We start from the raw sequence: 18,545 nt of genomic DNA on the forward strand, positions 1-18,545 counted from the left end.
TGTTCTTATATACCTATTCTCAAGCTTTTCTGAAACCAATCAAAAGTGTTATTAAGAACAGAAGAATCAACTGTCTTGGTGGCTCTGGGCTTCTCTAAAACAAGGAGAGTGTCGTTGTGCATTAAATTAGGCTTTTAGTTTGAAAAACAAAAAGAAACAGTGCCTCTTTGTTTATTACTCTCTCACAAGGAATGTCACTCTCAGAGTTTCTTAACATGGGTAGAGAAAGAAGGAAAGATAAGGCAAACTTTAGGTAATATTACTGCAGCCTTAAAGTAACTAATAATATTAATTGATATTCTGTTCAATGCTATGATGTTGAAACCTGAGAACATGGGTGAATGTTTAACATTGTAGTATTCAATAGTTTTAAATATATTTTCTTACATTTTCTTCATGCTATCTCATTCCCTTGTCTTACCAATCAAAATGAATAATTATGTGTGTGTCTGTGTTAACCATTTTAAAGTTTGACCTTTGGTCATTTTCTTCCCCTTTGGTACTCGTATTTTTTTTTTCTGGGAGGGAAGGACTCTAGGTATTTAATTATCTCATTATCTCTTTTAAATAAAACATGCTGCTAAAATGAAGAAACCTTTTTTTTTTAATGAATTCTCTCTTTTTCACAATTTAATAAGCATTTATTTCCATGCCATGCATAATTTCCGATTTTTATAAATTACTTTAAAATTACCTTTAGTCTATAGTTGAGAGACAGGCACATCTTTAACCCAGAAGGTAGTTCTGATTTATGGCTCTTTCTACCATGAATCACAACAATCACTAGACCCCTGTTTACAATTTGAAACCTTAATTTAACTGCACACTTTTCAATGTTTAGAGCAACATCTGTTCAAAATAATTGATTCCAAGTTGTCCTCTCTAGCTGGAAAAACACCCCACTCCACAATAAATCAAAGCAGTGAGACACACAGCACACACAAATGCCAGAGTAGCCTCAGACTTGCCCTAGACCCATGAGGGTGAACCTATGGCACGTGTGCCACAGGTGGCAAGCGGAGCCATATTGGTGGGCATGCGAGTGTTGCTCAGCTTCAGCATGCATGCACGTGCCAGCCAGCTGATTTTCAGGCCTTCCGGGCCCACCAGAAGTTGGGAAATAGGCTGTTTCCAGCCTTGGGGGTGTTGGGAAGGCCGTTTTTGTCCTCCCCAGGCTCCAAGAAAGCCTCTGGAGCCTGGGGAGGGCGAAAAATGGGCCTACCGAGCCCACTGGGCCATTACATGCCAAAACTGGGGGGAGTGCAGAGGGGTCACACGGGCGAGGGGGGCAGGGCAGGGCGCATTGAATTATGGGTGTGAGCACGCACGTGCGCGACCCCTCTGTGCTCCCCCTGCATTTGGCACGCGACTGCCCTAGACTGTCTGATGCAGGTATGTAAATTATGCTATTTACATGATGCTATTGGGTGTATAACATCATTGGTCTCCTTTCTCATCTCAGATCCCCATTTTAAAATAGGAAGAATGGAAACTAGTTTAAGATTATTTTGAAGCACGTATTTGAGCTCAGAATGTCTTTCCAGATATTCAAGAACATGGAAATTGCAGATCAACATCGTATCTCAAATCCCCACTTATTAGGAGACAATCAGAACTGCAGATTTTTCTGTTTAAAGAAAGCCCATGCATAATCATAAAGAAATCTAGGAGAAAATTGCCTGATTCTAATCAGAATAAAAGCTGTGGAAATTTAAAAAAACAAATGACATGCTGCATGAGAAAATTGGATAGCATTATATAAGGGGAAAAAAGGAGAAAAAAAATCCACATTTATATTTTACTTAAGATCTCTCATCTTAATCAAGGTAACTATTTGTATCAATATTCTTATCAAACCTAACCAAACTATATCTATATGGACCAGAGTTCTTAAATTCCAGTCTGAATTACTGGAGTTGGAAAAAAAAAGTTTTGTGGTATGCAACCAAAATTCACATCAACTCAGTGTGAAATTAAATCAAATATGTCCATTATAAAACTTTGTTTGGTAATCGTTGCCTTTAAAATGATTTTTTTTGTAAAAAAATATGTAACTTTGCTGAATAGAACTTGAAAAATGATTCCTGTATTTCAAGTAGATGATGTCATAAGCATGGAAGTGCTTTATTTACTGAGAGGAACATTGTGACTTAAATGGGTGTCCGGCCTGTCCCAGCTTAGACTTTTAGGAAAGAAAGATCCTCAACTCCATTTTGTAGTGAAAGGTATACTTTTACTAAAGCTAGTGTTGTGGTCCGCCAGCAGCCTGCAGAGCTGGCAGCGGAGTGAGTAGGCTGGGGAGGAACATGGCCCACAACAGTTAAGTGGTTACAGCATAAGCAAAGCCAGATCTGAACATTCCCGTGTAAACCCAGTGATTTTCCCTTCTCTTGGAGCCTCCCCCTTGGTCATTTCATCAATGTCCAATGGTATTCAAACTTGGTGTTTTATTTTATTTGTATTTTGTCAAGCATGTATTAGATAACAGATATAGGTATAAACATGGTTATTAATACATGAAATAGATACGGATAAAAGGGGACATTAGGACAGGGATGGTAGGCCCATTGGTGCGCTTATGCACGCCCCTTACAGATCCCTTAGAAATGGGGTGAGATCAACAGTAGATAGTCTAAGGTTAAACATTTGATAACAGTTCTAAAATTTGGCATCTTTTTGATGGGTGTTTGCATTCCACTTTCACTCCTGTGCTCTTGGATCTTTCAACCATTGTGTTTTGCCTCGGATTGGCAACTCTGGATCCTGCCATCCCCCTTCCCGGTATTTCTTTACTCACCCTTGCCCCTTTTTATGGTGGGATGCTATCAAAGTGAAGAAAGGATGAAGCGTCGTTGTGATGGCATATCTGATAGTGGGCCTATTATCTGAATTGTGTCTCAGTCTGATTATTTTACCACCAGGAAAGAAGGGAGACCAGTATAGTCTGTAAGAACACAGATTATAGGTAAAAATTTCACTGATCCCTTTCAAACAACTATCTCCCAATGTAGAGTGATGATACAAAGAGAAAAAAAATTCTTATGGAATTTGTCTTTGAAGGAAAAATAGAATGTATGTGTTATAAAAAAAATTCTCCAAGCACGGCTAAACTATAACCCCCTAAAAAGGACTCTTTAATATTCTTCTCAAGAAACAAACTGCACATGAATAGATAATGCTGTATTTATTATTTTAGGGAGGGTGTATCATATAATTACTGTTAAATAAAAATGGATGAGGGGAAAATCTTTTCCTTTTGGCTCCTAAATGTTTTCCGATGTATTTCAAAGATGGATATGTTTCATCTTACAGAGCTGTGGCAGGAGAAATGTTGTTCATGAGAAAATGAAATGCTCTGCTTTCAGGCATCCCTCACTATTCATGAAATTAATTCTCCAAGTGCCAAATTTTCAGTAAAATATAAGTACCTGGTGCTCCTGGCCGTATTCCCTCTCTCTTATTTAATTCTCCTTTGCAAATACTTGCTTCAAGAATGTAGCAGTAATAAACAGAGGAAGCAAACTATTATGGCACTAAGGTCTTTTTAAAAGAAATTATTTAAATATTGAAATTACACTTACTGTATTTTATGTGGTTAATTGTGATACACATATGCAGGCTTTCATGCACACAGACAATAAGGATAGACACATACATACATATAGGAGTGTCACTGAAACTTCCTTCCACACTAAGAAAAGGGTGCCTACATATAAAACCTTTAAACTTTCTAAAAGAAACTGAAGGCAATAGTGTTTCCTGAAGCATTGTGATTTTTAACTAAATATTTGTATATAATAGATTTAGCTAAATTCCCAACTGGAGGTTCTTCATTGTCTGTGAGTACAAATCAAGTAGTTGTGATCAAATCTGGAGTAATAGTATGAAGGCTACCCTGCTTTTATGGAATTTCCTTCTGCTCTTTGTTTATGCTGCAAGCTTCATTTTTGCAAATGTTAATATAATACAAAGCAAATAACCCCACAGTATCAATATATTGAGATAACCTCTCAAAAGAAGTCCACCACACAATTTTGTCTCTAACCAGCAGTAGAGGGAGCTCTTCCACAACTACAAATGTCTCTTTTCTGCTTTTTCTCATACCCTGAAACATTTAAAAAATGTTTTTGATACAGTTGTAGCATTCCATGGGATATATACATATATTATGTCTGTTAAAATAACTATTCCTTTTCCTTGCCTGGAAAGCTAGCTCTCACTGTACGGGTAGAAATTTTTATGAAATATATATATATATTTCAAAACACCCAAAATTCCTTATTCCTCTTTCCAATGATGGGAGCTTCTTTAGAGAATTCTTTATCCAGATAATGTTGAAATAGTTCACCAATTTGCTGAACCAAAAATTAAATAGGATTAAAATAATTGGAAGGAATGAGAGAATAAAAGAGGAATAAAGCAACTAAAGAACTGATTACACAGATTTACACAGTCTTTTAAAATACAGACTATACATTTTCAAGAGCTAGTTTGGTGTAGTAGTTAAAGGCAACTGGAAGACCATGAGTTCTAATTCTGTCTCAAGGGAAAAGCTAGCTGGGCCAGTCACTCACAGACATCTAGGAAGCAGGCAATGGCAAACCACTCAAATCTTATTTAAGAAAACTCCAGAAAACTTCAAGACATAGTCTGCAGGAGTCAACACGGACTCAAACTCGGCAATATATATATATATATATAACTAAATGTAAGTGTTATAAAATAGTAATGTGAATCAGCTTTAACATGAAAAGTTTAGAATTGTATAATGCTATTGAAAATAAAGAGATAAAAGGATTAAGAAAGGTTTAAAGAGATAAAGAAAAAAGGTTAGGGGAAAAAGTGAGTTAATATTGGTATTGCAATTAGATGATACCAATTTTATTAATGAAATAATAGTTAAGTTTTACTTATTCCCAGAGTAAATGAACAAGCAAGTAAATGGCCTTATAAAAATCACACATTCCTGTATTTTCACACAGTAAATACATTTATCTTCAACATGTTAGCAAAATAACTAATTTGATTCAATTCATCCTCACAATTACAACAAATTAATTTAAAATATGGAAAAGAAAACAAGCATCTAAGCCATCAGATGTAGAAAACTTGCTAGACAATTTAAAAATTGTGTTAATTGGCACTACTTCTTTCAAAAGTTTAATGAAATAATTTCAAAATGTTTGTCAATGGAATTTTCCTTTGTGGACATACTAATAACAAAACCATCTTTTAATGTATATGTCTCTTCATGCACTGGATATCAGAGTTTTAGGACTATCCTACATATGAAAAGAGGATTCCAAGTGTCCAGTCATTCTGTCGATCAATACCATACTGAAAAAGTGTGTGTGTGTGTGTTAGGCTTTAAAGAAATTAGGAAGCTTTTCACTCCCAGATTTTGTACCCTTTGGACTATTTCCTAGAAAAACAAAATATCTTTCTCTCTCTCTCTTTGTGAATTAACTCATGTGCTTTCATTTTTGGCAAAATGTAAAAGTAATGTGAGTTGGATACAGGCCATCAAAGATTATTTTCCAAAGTTAGTTAGCACACAATGCACAGGTACTATTTGTTCAATTCCTCTAAATAAATGTACTCAGGTGTCCTCCACTGACTTCCTGCTCATATTCTTTAGTGTCAGCCCTGAGTCAGTGATGATAAAGTATTTGCCCATTGAGAGGTGGATCTAGTTTTCTTCTGATATAAAAAATTGTGAGCAATCTATTCTGGCTAAACTTTCTCCATCACTATATTTTCCCTCCAAAAGGCCAAGAGGAACAGATGATTCAATTCAGGACTAATTAAACTAGGTTTCATGTCAGGGAGGATACTGCTATAGAATAGGTTAGTTTGCATTTTAATTAATCTCCTTTCAAGGCCACAATTGTCAAAATAATTTCTGATTAAACCTGATCAAAATAAGAAGTTTAAAAAAGCAAGAGATCCAAAGACATCTCATTTGCCACATAATTATGTCACATGTCCTAAAGAAAGGGATTTGGTATTATTTCCAGCTAAAGCCATGGAACTGTAACATGAAATTAAAATCCCTGCTCTACACATAAACGTGCTTTGAACAGTGAGGAACACATAATTCTCTGCCCCTTATTGTGCGCATGATAGGGCAAAAGATAGGAAGGCACTGATCAAAATGGTGGCATTAATAATGACATATAAATATGCATGATACCAGAAGCAAGAGTTGAAAATGGTAATAACTTTTCAAGATCTTATAGAGGAGGGTGGTTTTTTTTTTTTTTTAAATGCCTATTTCAAAGAAACTAGGTTTTCTATCTAAAAAAAATAAGGTCTGCTGCTTGGTAAGATAATGACGCCAAATTCATTAAAATATATGTTTTAACCTTAATGCTTAGTTTTGTATGTGGCAAAGTGCATTTCTATTTAAAATAGGTGGAGAAAGAAACAGCTTGCTGTGTTTTTGCAAGCAAATTGGCTTCTGCCTATAAATTATTCTACACAGTTTGCTTTTATCTAGGAAGCCTAGCAAAATGTTTAGAGATAATTTGAAAAAGCTGCTTTCTCTGGCCTGAACAGAGGTGGATCTTGACACTTCAATGCCACAAGCCTAGTACTGCATTACTAATGGGGTGCACAGCACCATGAGAAGCAAAAAGATGAGTCTGTGTTCTCTTCTTTCTTGTCACCTTAATTAAGAGGAAAATTGGCAAGGAAGGTAGGTTCCCATGATGCCATTGCTAATAGGAAATAGATTCCATTATGTTCTCTGGAGCTTTCAATTCTCCTATCTTTGCACACTGAGTCTGAAGTGCATTGGGCATCCTGGCACATGATCCCGAAGAAATTTATGCTGTTTTCCAGAATTATCCAACAGGTTAGAAGGCATCTGTGCAATCCCAGGGAAAAAAGATATTGCCTTGAACTTTTCCAGGCATGCGTTATGTTCATGTTTTCTCCACCTTTTGGAGATCAAAGCACTGTACAGTGTCTTAAAGAGTTTTATGATTACAGCAAATGTGATGCTGTTAAGACTGTTGCCTTCAAGTTTATATATATCTAAGTCTGCCTACAGCTTGGTCTAAGTCAGTTATGGCGAACCTTTTCAGCACAGGGACATGACTGAGCATTGCTACTCCAGACGAGGAAAAATGTTTTCTGTTAATCTTATGAATTTCAGTATGATTGAAAAGTCAAGACTTTGTCTCCTCAGATTTTTGGAGACAACTTTAGCAATTCCAAAACTCTCATTCTGGTGTGCCTTGTTTATGAAGCATAACAGGAATCATAGAACATGCAGATAAAGTTTTACCACATCAGCCATCAAAACTTAGAATATATTAGTGTTGTTCCATGTTCAGCTACTGTATAGAGTCTGAACATCACTTGACTGAAAGTTGTTCCAGGGAAGGGCTTATTCTTAAAGGAGGCATTCTTATTTTGCCAGAAAATGTTCTTTCCTTAGAGAAAATTATATCAGATGTTACTAGGAATAGGAGACACATGAGCAATTCTTTTTTAAAAAATGGATATTTATAGCAATGTATGCTTATACTTTTAATGCAGATAGCCCATTGCTATCCACAATATGGTTTTTAAGATTTGATTGAGATTAAAATAGAGCATATAGTCCAGCACATACATTGTTTTTCATTATTCATTCCTTATAACTATGTTGACATTTACTATCTCATTCATTTCTTTGTAAACATGTATACCTTGTGCCTGATAGCTTTCCTGCCTTTCTTAACCAGCATCCTTCAAAGTTGAGATTGCTGAGGGATCCAACTATGAGAGGGCTGGAGGCTTGGCAACCATAGTCAACCATAGTCCCAAAACATCTGGAAGGCACCAGATTGAGGAAGACTGCTATCCTTTAAATTACTACTATGTGTGTAATTTATACATACATATACATATTCAGTCTAGCAAATATTTTATTCTTAGGTTATATTCTAACCTCTAAATTTGTGTTTCATAATATGTTTTCTTTATTTTCACCATGCCAGCAGTATATTATGACTTGGGTTTTTTTTATTACTATTATAAAGCCTTTCAACATGTTGATTTAAATAGCTAGTTTTGCTTGATGCTTTCAAAGTATTTTAGTTATAAGGTTGATTATAGTTACTTATAAACAATTAAAATTAATTATTATTTTAATTAATATTATTAATTACTTCACTTGAATTAAGAAATGGAAGGTAAGGACTGCAAGCCAAGATTTAGCCAATGAAATGGATAATACCCTGATTAAGTAAAGAGAAAAAAAAACTATTTTCCTTATCTATTTACTACAGGTTTTGTTACTCAGGAGACATGAACCAGCAAAATTGTCCTGTAATATAAAAACTAGATGATGATTACCACTAACTAAAATCCAAAGAGATTGACTAAATTCATGAAAGATTTAGTTTTGAAGGCACATTAATATTTGGGTTGGAAGCATGCTGTCCCCAACAAGAAGCTTCTGAGACCTTGAAGTATTTGACTGATCATTGTGAAAAAGCAAAGTGCTGTATCAAGGCGCTTTGTTCTTTTCTTATGCTCAAGTGTCACTATTTCTCTTAAGAGTAGAGAAACAGTGATTTTTCTCTGCATCCAGATTGCAAAAACAACGGTTAGAAATAAAGCCTTTCTTTCTTCAAGCTATTCTGAGAATGTATATCTGCTTTTGGGCCCACAAATCAGGAAGGGCAAAAGTGCCAAATAGGGTTTATTTTTTGGCTTAGTGCACTGTGAGTATCCATGCAGTATAATTTGTCAACAATGCTCAGTGTGTGGCTTGGGCACAGTCTCTCTGGTTGAATAGATTTATGAATGTGAATTATGTGTTTGTTTGTGTGTGTGTGTTTGCATGTGGCCCTTGTTGCTCTATCTTCCAATGTGTTGCAGCATCTATCAGGTTAGTGGAAATAGCAAAATGCTTTTTAACACCAAAAGATTCAAAACTGGGCTTCAGAGATAAAGATTGTATATTCATTACAATTTAGGATGTGTTTTGCACAATAAATCCACTCCTCCTCTGCCCTAGAAAATGTGACTTGTTATTTCCCCTTGTTATTTATTGTTAGGGATGGAGTTCTCTTCAGCCAATTTTATCAATTGGGGAGAAACAATTTAAATCACAAATGTCAGCCAATCCATTACCAATGGAAGTTGGTGAAGAATTACTGATCTAGTTACTCAATATGAATTTTGCATATTTGATTAAAAGATAACAAAAAGAAAAGAGGAGCAAATTTAGGCTTTTGCTTCAGATTGTCCTTGGTCAGCTATTTCTGAGTTGAAATAGTTTTGAATTATTTATGTGTAGAGTTGAATCAAAATGAATGTTATTTCTTGCTTTTCTGCCTCCTTACAGAAACTACCACATTGTCTGTTTGAAATGCAAGCTAAGGCCAGCTCATACGGTCTCCATAATTATTGCTAGCTCTTTCAACTAGATGGGAAAATGCTGCATCTTGTATACAAGAACAGAGGGAAGAAAAGGTCTATATAATGCATTTAGAATGTTTCATAAGATTCATGTTGTTTGACACCTTCGGTAGCTGAGCAGAAAAATCTATTATCACCGATCATCAGATTTTAAATTGTTATTAGAGGGAATAGAATAGAATACTATTACTAATAATAACATTCATCATTATCTAAGCCTCTTGGTATTCTCTTCTGCCTCCAATACTTTAAATTTCTGCCTTTTCTCTTGTCAGACTTTGTCAGCTGATGCTTTTCATTTTCCTGATGTCAATAATCATTTTAAAAACTGAATTTCAATGTTTCAGATTCATGAACCATAGAAGACAAAACATTCATATCAGATATATTTTCCTCCCGTTTGATAAACAGATTTTAATAATTAATGACTTGACATGATATATACTGGGAATTGTACTCTTATAAAAACTGCAAAGCTAAATGCATACTGTAGTAAGTATTTGTACAACTGAATGCTACTACATAATTATTCCCTATTCCTCTTATAGATATTCCTGTCCATTGCATGTTACTGATAGCGAGGCAGCACTGATGTGATATGAAACACCTGCAAATTCTAGCTCTTTGCCAGTGCTGAAAAACCAGATCTGTTTTCTTCCTTTCTTAAGCCACAAGTGAAATGAATACGCCAGTAAATTCATCTTGTATTCGGATGCACTTTTTTTTTCATTACACACACTGGCTGCCACTTCCTAGCTTCCATTTCACTCAGATCCTAGTGTCTGTTTCTTGCTTTGGAGAAGCCCTCAAATGCAATTTTGCTGACATGCAAAGGGTGTACTGACATGTTCTGGATTTGCTGAGATTATTTATTTGTTAATTTATTTATCAATTCCAACACTGTCCAATTCCAGACAAACTCTGGTCAGCTCACAATACAATAAAACAAGGTTATCAATAAATAATGAACAGGATAGGAGGTCGCATCAAACAACAAAAGAAATGCAGTGTATGTATGTATGTATGTATGTATGTATGTATGTGTGTGTAAATGCAGTATATATGTATACACATACAAAAAAAACCCAGGGTTCTTGTTAGCCTAGCCTAAGGCCTGGGAAAACAGCAAGGTCTTTAAGGAGTTTCAGAAGCCCTATGGCTTTTGAAGGTGAAGCCATATGGATTTCAGGGGAACTCATTCCAGAAGGCAGGTGCCACAACAGACAATCTGCTGATCTGCCACCATAGTCAGTCAGTCAGTTAGTCTCTCTCTCTCTCTCTCTGTGGAGGACATAACAGAAGCATTTTTATTTATTTTATGAAGGAAGGTGGAATAACTTTTCATTCATGGAGCATGGGAATGTTTGGTGGGAACAGTAAACTCTGTATTAAGCAAGCTTGATGTAGAGAAAGTGACTGCTACTTGGCTGGTGTTTGGGGTATTTAACTATTGGCTAGCAGAGACTGAATAAAGATTAGTTGCAGTTGAAGACTAAGCTCCGGTCTCGGAAGTATATACAGTAACTAACACTATGTCAAATGTGTTTCCAGTCTGCACAACAGCATGGAGGAAATGTAAATTGGTCTCAACAGGTGTTAGGAATGAAGAGAAAATGGAATGGCTGGTGGTATGGCATTTTTCATTATTTGCCTATTTGTAAAATTTGCTATTTTACCTAGGCCAGTGATGCCATTGCATCACTGGCCTAGGTACACATGGTACACTTTTTTTTTGTCTCTGCACACACCCCATGTTTGGAATCGGGAAGGGGATCGCGGGTCTGCCGCCCGAACCTGCGATCCCCTTCCCGATTCCAAACATGGGGTGTACAGAGACAAAAAAAAAGTGTACCGTGTTTCAGGCGGCGGATCTGGCCAGGAGGAAAGAGAAGAGTCTGCTGAGAAGGACGACGGGGGTACGCGGCTCTGCAATGTGCAGAAAAACACTTTTAGGCGCCCCACACTGTCCTGAAGAGAGCATGCTAGGGGTCTCTTTGGGGGAAAGCGAGTAGTCCCTGCACCTCTCGCTTGCAGGAGGAAGAGGGCGGCGCCACCTTAAATGCTGGTAAGCAGAGGTAAAATACTTTTTTCTTTGTTTTCCTCCCTCAAAATTAAGGTGTGTCTTATACTCTGGTGCGTCTTATACACCGAAAAATACGGTACTGCAAAAGTAATGAAAGCAAACAAGATACAATATCCTTCGCTGGCTTGTATTCAATGTAGTATAACCTAGAATTTAAAAAAAGAAAAAAAGAATATGCTTCGTACCTTGTTGCATTAGTACCTTGTACAATTTTAGCATGGTCGTTTAAATAGAACTATTGTATTTTCTGCAGTATATCTTCACTATTCTCTTTTTCTCCAATATCTTCTCTCCTCTTCTTCTTCTCTTTGGGCTCAATTGTTTAAAAGCCAAAATACTGTCTGTGGTTAAAAAATACTGATTTAGCATAAGGTAGAATAGAATGGATGTAGTTCAGGGTTGAACTGTGGAGTCTCTGATGCTCTTTGATTAAGTAACATCAGTGCAAGTGAATGTGTGGTTGATTCCAGTTTTTATACAAAAGTTTGCACTGGCAGTTTTGGCGGATGTAGTTTTCTCCTTAGTAATTCCTTGATCGGGGTATCATTTTATGCCCAATTGTGTGGAGTTAATCTCTGCTTTTTTGGATGATATCTGGCTGCTGGAAAGGATATTTGCCAGTCTTTTTGTTTCCTCAGGGCAAACAATCAACTGATGTTACCTAGTTGGGTAATGGAACATCTGCAAGCAAACAACCAAGTATCCTATTAGCATAAAAACCCTGCCACTTCTCATTTTCAAATGGCCAAGCTTTAGAATATCATTATCAGACTTGCCTAAGGAAATAAAGTATCCATTTTCCTGGACAAATTTGGGATTAGAGCATGATAAACAGACACCCATGTTGCCTATAGCATACTGTATAACTAGCCAACTCTTATTGGGGAAACTCAGCCAATTTTCTAGTACGTTTGCAATTGCACAATTAGCCAGATGGATAAGGAATTTCTCCTTGAAATGAACCAAAAGTGCCACCTTGTGTCATGTCTCCTATTAGGGGACAGATGAAACTCTGTACTTCAGCCAGCTAAGGGTTTGTATACAAATCCTCATGACCAGAGGTGGGTTGCTCCCGGTTCTGTCCGGTTCTTGTGAACTGGTAGTAAAAGCAGCAGGAGGCTCCGCCCACCCACCCGGACGTCATCATGGGTGATCTGCGCATGCGAGAAGCACGCCCCCTGCTGCGAACCGGTAGTAAAGGTAAGTAGAACCCACCCCTGCTCATGACCACATTTTGGGACCGTTATGTTCAATTGCTGCTGGAGAACAGAGAGGTGAAAGTAACACAGAGACAAGGTAGAATTTCCATATGCTTCACAGCCATAAAAAAATGTGTTCACTGTTATTGCTATACAATTTACAGTAACTGCTGTTTGGCTAAATCTGCTGTCATTCCAGGCAGAATTATATTGATAAGACAGGCTGCTACTTAATTTTTTTTTTCAACTAATCAAAAATCTTGGACTCCAGATTGGCAGCATGTCCTTCCTCTGTCTCTTATTTTAAGGCGTATGCTTTAGTTACATGAATTTCCCATCTCAGAATGGAAAGAGCTGTCTTCTCTTGCTTTAATTTCATACACTTGTAGTCAGAGAAAATTCCAATCCTATATGCTATACTTGTGACACAGTTGGTTATTTTTGCCTAATACAGAATGAAGCTTGGAGCATTTATCCAATGCCATTGTCACCTGGGGCCCTTTGAGGTGGAGGTGGCATGGGAGTTTCAAATGGATGAATGAATATACATATATATATTTCAAATGAGTGCCTTCTTACTCTGTGATATCTCTGCAACTGTAAAGTAAATCTCATATTTACTTTACAATGCAGATATGTGAGTCCTTTTCATTCAGAATTATGTGGAGACGTGAAAGCTTTGTGAGTCAATGATATGTGACTACTTAAAACCATGGGTTATCTCAGTGTTCAGCAGGCTGGTGCTCAGCCAACCCGTGACAGGCCAAGCACAACTTCCTTAGGCTATATATTGTTAGTTATGTGCCGATGAGGCTCCCCATTGAGATCACAAAGGCAGACAGTAATCCTCACAGAATCAAAACAGCAGCTTCTCATCTACTTCTGCTCTGGGGTGTGCAGTTGCCAGCAGAGCAAACTGGGGTAAAATAATTAACCCTCTATTAAGGTGATATGAGCCTGTATTTGCTTGTTCCCTCCAATATACATTAAATTCTCACTTCCAGTTAGCATAATGGATACATTTGAACAACAGGTTGTATAATAATTTACTGTCAACACACCTAGGTGCTTCTCCCTCAAGACTGATATGCCTATATAGCATGCTGGCTCAAGAATTCTGGGAGTTGAAGTCAAAAAGATTCTGCTATATAACAACCATTTTTGGTTTGTTTTAAAAGTATGTCAAGGATTCCCTTTCTTCCATGCTTCAACTGAAAGAAATCAGTACACCATGCTGGGCATGGCAGCATAAAAATTTAGCCATAGAAATGATATCCATTCATGTCATTTGCAGAAAGGAACCCCTGAGGATATTCATATTTTAATTATGGTTGCCTACAACTGTGCTATCTGTCAATGTTTCATTTACGCCTGTGACAAAGAGCAGCTTTCCCATCCTGATGCTCTCCAGATGTATTGGGACTATATGCAACTTGAGGATTACTGATGATGTGCCATCAAATCAGTGTTGACTCTTAGCAACCACACAGATTTTCTCTATGACAATTTGTGCCTGTGGGAATTATTAGAGTTGTAATCTAAATACATCTAGCAAATTATACCTGGTTATGGGAGGCTCACCTATATGTCTGTCTCACAACAGTCTTAAGTCTGTTACAAGCAGGCTTTGTGCTAAAACCACTCAGCTCGGCACACCTAAAAATGCAGATTCTGGTCTGAGATGGTGATGCATGGCTTATCTTGCCTATAGCCCTACTAGGTTTCTGTTCTCCTTTTTTTATTTTCTTGTGCCAATCTTATAGTAATTCAATGCAAGTGCAAAGCAGGGAATGGAAAATCACAGTGGGGAATTGAGTGTAATGAAAGCTGTTGCTGAAGTCCCTCTGTTTCCTGGAACAGCACAAATGGATGGTGTGATTTACAAGGTTAAAATGAAACAGAGTACCATTGCCTTGGATGCTGTACTATAGACATCCAAAGAAAGGCAACATTAGCAGCACAAATGATGCGATTGAAGGTAAAATCTCCTTCAAATTGAGTTTTCTCTTGGTGACTTCATAGACTCATCGATGTAGTTTTTTTGGCAACAGAGCAGACATGGTTTGCCATTATATTCTCTTCAAATTTTGGTATTCCTTGACAGTCCCCCATAAAAGTAAAAACCAGGCCCAATTTTGCTTAGCTTCTGAGTGCAGACAAGGTCAGCTAAATCCTACCACATGGTGAAGCACAAAACTCTTTTGTGTCTCATGTTTTAAATTATTAATAATGGTTTCTCTTATTTCACTTTCTCCTTTCAAAGGGCAGATCTCATAAAGACACTGCTTGACAGTCATCAGTCCATAGACCAATATGAACATTGAGATAATTCTGGACCAGTTGCAAAAAATAAGGTCACAGAGAACAGTCCCTCAGAATCAATCTGACATAGGATCAGAGCCACGGAGTAAAAAAGAAAAGAAATGTAATTAGTAAATGATTGGCAATAAACAGTGATGTAAAAATATAGGAGTACTTTTTAAAAAATATAAAAATCCCTTATCCTACCAGTGTGTCTCATCTGAACATGATATGCTTTCACAGCCCCATAATACCAGGCCCTATGTGTTGAGCATCTGCACAAGTCGAGGAGAAATTTTCCATCCATATCTTAAGTGTGTGCATCTTCAAAAAGGAAGCCTCAATGAGAATTGATGACATTTTAATGTTCAGGTTCCTTTTGAACAATAATAAAGTGGAATAAATTAAGAGTATTGGTCAAGTGGTTCATTTTGTTCACAATCAATAATTATGTCTGATCCAACGCACTGAATCAGCTGCATATCTACTTCTGTCCTTTCCTCCTACTCCCCTCCCCCATGACTTCTTTAAGTTCTTTTCTGACACAAATCTATTTTTAAATTGGCTTTTAGAAACCCTGTAAAATGCCATTTTCTCTGATGATATGCATACATTCGCTATGGTTTTTGCTAATGGTGAAAAGTATTTCTCAGAAAGGGATTCTAAAAGTTCAATAAGATACAGTTCAAAGACAACTTTCTAGGAGTGTCTGAAATATGCATCTTCTACAGTCCTTTAGGCAAATCTGTCTGAACTATAAAGATCAAAGAGATAGGAATGCCTCACAAGAGATATTACATATAGTTTTCAATAAACATTGCTATAGTTTCTTCAGAGGTATCTTGCAAGTTCTCCTGCAACACGAAAGTTTATTGCAGGAATATAAGCATGCAAATGTAAAGCAGACTTTGAATCTTAGAAAAGGGCATTACTGATGAAGATTGATAGCTGTAATCCTGAATATTTTTTTAAAAAAAATTGAGTATAAATGGATTGGAGGCAGGCTGAGAAGATGCATAGTTACATACTTATCAATGCTTTATCTTCTCAGAAAAGTTAATTTCAGATTTTATTCAAGAGGAAAGAATTGATTTCTGTTCATAAAGCAATAATAATCTCTTTTCTTGTAAGAAGTAACACAAAGAAGAGATACTGAAATCCATCACAGGAGCATACAGTAACATCAGGGTAGTTCAGATTAAAATCCAATTTTAATCACTTCCTGAAGTACTGAAGCTACAGTTTCATTTGTTAAAAGCAATCATCCCACAATCTGTCACCATCTTGATGAGCTGGATTATAATTTGCAGCCTCCCTATGTGAATTCAGTTATGACTGTATTAATGGGGTATTATCAGAGTTGAAATCCAAAAGATCTGAATGGCATTACAATAGGAAAAATATTATGATTTCTCAAAGACATACTTTACTCCAACAGGGGATACAAATTTTACACAAAGAAAAGTATATGTTCATACAGTTCTCATTACTTCTAATTCTGAATGCCTCATATGTGGCAATTCCATCCTTTATTGTAAAGTTGAAGTATTCTTCTAGACTTATTAAGTATTCTTATTCCTGAGTCAGATGCTTCTGCTTATCTTTCACTTCGATTATTCACTTATCTATTTCTTCAGAATATCATTTTAGTTATGCAAGTTTAATCACAGAAAATAATTATTCCTTTGCTTTTATTCAAGGAATTGCTGATTTGTGGACTCTTTGGTGGCCCTACTTACCATAACTATTTGTACTGTTGCTGTAACTATTTGCACTGTTGCCATCATCACACTTAAGGCTTGAGTCTTTTGGAGAATGGGGGTAGTTTAGCTTTGGTAGAGGAAATATTTAGCATCCATGTCAAGGCTGCCTGCTACATGACTAGAGTCAATTGCATCAACAATGTCCTACAACTCAAAATTGCACATGAACTTCTTGATAAATAAACCTTTTAGCCACCTGTACAATATCAAGAGATTGAACCTTATCAAAACTACGAGTAATTGAAAATGTAAGAAAACAAAGATTGAAACAATTTCTTCATCTAAGAAATTGTTCTTCTAAAATTCTGAGTCTGATAAGACTCAGTTTGCATATTATGTATGTTTCTTACAACCGATAGATTCAGGGAAAATTTATATTCAAAAAACCCTATTTCTATTAAAAACAAGCCAATTGTCTTTAGATGTTAGAGGGATTCTTTAAAGACCCAAATGACAAAATAAGATAATAGGTTCAGTCACTTCTAAAGGATACTTTAGTATTTAATTTGCTGTTCAAAATGAACATTTAGCCTGAAGATTCAACTAGTGAAGCAATGCCCCATCACATAGTCATAAAATCTAACAACCCTCATTTGATCTTGTTTCATGAAAGGATAAAATATGACTACGCATTAGAAAGAGCTTTCTCTCAAAAAGGATTGGCTGAAATCATACCATGACATTCTCCAGGCACTGTTTACAAAGTCAATAACTGTCTGGGTAAATATAACAGGTATAAATACACCCACACTACTGACAGTGTGGGTGTTAAAGCTGTCCTTTTTTTTCTTCTCCTAAGAAATAAATACCTTTTAACAGCTAAGAGTCAAGGATGTCCTTGAAGGCAAAAATCCCACTTAACATAGGCAAACCACATAATTGTTCAACATTCAATTCCCTACCTAAAACATGCAGGCAATGTTGACTTGCAGTGCACACAGTAATTGCAAAATGTGTTTGAGATTAGAAGGTGCTGAAAAGGTTCTTTTTCTTGATGGCCTGTAAAATCTTGGAGAGATAACCAATGAGCCAGGATGATCCTAGCAATCATGAAAGAAGGGCAGTAAACTGAATAAACTACATCACTTAAAATAAACTACATTGTAATGGGTCCCCAGCAATTGCTTAAACATTCTTAAGAGTTTGGAGCTTAAATATGCTCCAAACATGGTGACAGGCACACCAATCTCTAGGTTTCTGATCATTTACTGGTGGAACTACAAGGAAAACAAGCAGCCCAGACAGCCCTGATAAACGGTGGCTCTTTGATGGACTCTTTCTGATAATATTGACCTTCTCAATGGTTATTTTCAATACATAATGCAATCCCAATCTTTTGCCTAGAATGAATTGGGCTTAACGAAAACCACCATGCTGTCTTTGCATTGTGTTTCTCACAAATCAAAGTTGCACTCCTTGCTGCAGAAGCCTGTTCATGATGTGTCATTTGGAAACAGAGGATTCCTTTGATTCATAATGGTTCAGTGCAGCACTTCTAAGTGTTTTTGTTTTCCTTGAACATTAAAGCAATTGACCTTAGCAGGATCCCTTAGATTGCAGAACTGGGTCTATGTTTTTGTTGTTCTGCTTATTTTGTTTTTAACAAAATCCAGTTATTTTGCCAAGATAGTATCGAAAGAAGAGTATTAGAAAACAGCCTCCTGCACCTTTCCATCCTAACCTTCAAACAGATGCTGTGATGAAAATGAATTTAAGGTAGAAAATTCCTTCTTGTCCAAGTTATTCATAGTATTGCTGTCTAAGTTAATCATACTGTATAAC

General features: G+C 36.5%; 1 protein-coding gene across 3 annotated transcripts in view; it reads right to left on the bottom strand.

Moving 5' to 3' along the window:
- FLRT2 (fibronectin leucine rich transmembrane protein 2) overlaps nucleotides 1-18,545 on the bottom strand; it is a 93,934-nt gene that overhangs the window by 23,215 nt on the left and 52,174 nt on the right. Inside the window, exon 2 of one of the 3 annotated variants that reach the window (XM_087873213.1) lies at nucleotides 11,270-11,343. The exons of the other annotated variants lie outside the window; for them this stretch is intronic. The gene's annotated coding sequence lies outside the window, so the exon portion shown is untranslated. The remainder of the gene's footprint in view (nucleotides 1-11,269; nucleotides 11,344-18,545) is intronic. 3 annotated transcript variants of the gene reach the window in all.

The sequence above is a fragment of the Pantherophis guttatus genome, chromosome 1, assembly GCF_059756535.1.
Source record: "Pantherophis guttatus breed Tessera chromosome 1, ASM5975653v1, whole genome shotgun sequence".
NCBI lineage: Eukaryota > Metazoa > Chordata > Lepidosauria > Squamata > Colubridae > Pantherophis > Pantherophis guttatus.